At 35.2% G+C, this 2200-nt stretch overlaps 1 long non-coding RNA gene across 1 annotated transcript; it reads left to right on the top strand.

The window, feature by feature from the left end:
• Positions 1-596: 596 nt before the first annotated feature.
• On the top strand, positions 597-1556 carry LOC108447872. Its single transcript, XR_001863573.1, has 2 exons — positions 597-675; positions 1356-1556. It is a non-coding gene; the product is annotated as an uncharacterized LOC108447872 (long non-coding RNA).
• The last annotated feature ends 644 nt before the right edge of the window (positions 1557-2200 follow it).

The following is a 2200-nucleotide window of genomic DNA, read 5'->3' as shown; positions in this document are numbered from 1 at the left end:
TGTTTTTTCCCCCTCTTTCTTCTTTTAGGTCTGTTAATAAACTTCTTTATATTCTTTCAAGTTTGGTGCCTGCTTTGCTTTTCTCCTAATTCTTATCTCACAGAAGGTAAACAGTAATGAGTATTTTGGACCAAGCCACTACACTAAATTGGTGTTTCTGCCCAGTTACAAACCGAACCCACTACAAAAAGAAAACCCAAGAACAGAAATAGACCACTCTATCCTAAATCTTGCTAATTATTTCACTGTATTAAATAACCTCAGCCTGCCTGGGATGGCCAGGTAACCCTGTTCTCCCACAGAACATGATCAACACTGTGAAGAGTAACAAAGAATTGATGATGTAACATATTTAACAAGAAATGAACTAAAAGGAAAAAGGATATCACAAACATAATTTTCACTTATAATTTTAGTCAGGAGTTTAGAAAAATTTTATCTGCCTTCAATAACTTTTGAACTTTTTATGACTGCCCTGTTTGTCTCTTTGCTACTTTATTTGCAGTGTTTCTGTACCTGCTGTACCAAAGCTGTGAACAACCATTTTAAAAGCGGGTTTAATCCATAATGGGGTATGCTTTATTTCCATTCCAGAAGAACCACCATGAAATGGTCTCTTCTCATCAGAAGGTGTATTCGAAGAATAGGCAGCTTCCACAGCCTCAATAACTACAGGTTTCACACTTTTTTGACTTCTTTGAATGTAGGATCACCTCTTAAGGGGACTCTAAATTTGATACATTCCTTCCCATACAGCACTGCTATATATAGCACCTTTCTTGTGGGTTTTCATCAACATTTTAGCATAAAAAAGAAAAAGAATTTCAGTTACGTCATGACAGACATTAAAACATTTGAAAAAATGGTAAAATTTTAGGGTGTTAGAGAAATCAAAGTCATTGTCACATTACATACTGGTTCACTGAGATCACAGAAGGGTACAAACTAAAAATCATTGTAGAAATTAAACAGGTCTTTAACTTTGTCTTTTGAAGTATCACCCTTTACACTGTTCTCTGAACTGCAAAACTCTCTAGTTGCAAGTTCGTTTACCTCTGAAGTGCACTGTAACAGTCAAACATTTTTGGGAAGAAGGGAAAAGAAAAATGTGAATTTTATGCTTACTGTTAAGCTGGAAATAGAAAAGAGGAATATCATTTTAGTACCAATGCCTCTATATCCTGGATAGGAGACAATGACTCAATCCTGAAGAACTTTATCTTCAACAAAGAGCTTGAGATTTTAGTTTTAATCAGCAAAGTGCTTTTGAGGAAAGTTTCCCAGTTCTCCCCACTTAACATTTGTTGATTCAGAACTCACTGCCATCTCAAAGTATAAAACTCTTTTGCATGCAGAGGAAATGGACACTCCCAAATGCCCTCCAACTGCTGATGGGGCTTCAGATGATGGCAACAAATTAGAGCTATCCCGAAGTGAACTTCCCCAAAATGTGCTTCGTGTGGACACTGGCTCTTCATGAGTCCTACAGACCTGATCCTGTTGTGCTGTACTTCTTCCAGACAGTCTCCCTCTCCTACATGAACTCCAGTCCAAGGCAAGGAAGTGACCCCCGTACCCAACTCTTTCCACTTGTCTTCTCTGGCAGCCTATTTTCATATCTTCAATTCCTGTGTTAAAAGCCAGCTTTCAGGGGTTGTTCTCTCTGCTCAGTTTCTCATCTCTTAATGAGACTGCTTGACAGAGGTTTGCTTCTTTTGAGATTTTTACTTAAAAAAAAATCTACATAACTTTTGTATTAATATATGTCATAGAAACCGAAAACATAAATCACAAATTAATAACCATGACTTAGAAGTTGTGCACTTGCTTAAGTTTTCATAGTTCCTCCTTATTTTTTGCCGTCTTTTGGGAAAAATGAAGTGGAAGAGAGAGAATAGAAGAGAAATATGTCTTTATGTGTGTGAAGACCATTTTTCTACCATGAAAATAAAAATAAACATTAAAAAGGGGAAACTAGTTAAAATACATGCTTTCTTTTAATGTTTACCTGAAAGTAGAAAAGACTGGGTAAAACCCTGAAAATAATGACAATAACAATAATAATTTTTAAAATGTGCCATTTAAAATTAATTAGCTGTTGTGGTGTTTACGTATTTATTTATATTTTCATGATGAATATAAAAAAATTTCTTTGCATGTTCAACAAATTATTTATTCATTTCAGTGAATGAAATGAACT

The sequence above is a fragment of the Corvus brachyrhynchos genome, unplaced genomic scaffold (genome assembly GCF_000691975.1).
Source record: "Corvus brachyrhynchos isolate BGI_N302 unplaced genomic scaffold, ASM69197v1 scaffold7, whole genome shotgun sequence".
Lineage (NCBI taxonomy): Eukaryota > Metazoa > Chordata > Aves > Passeriformes > Corvidae > Corvus > Corvus brachyrhynchos.
This window is presented reverse-complemented; position numbering and strand designations above follow the sequence as displayed.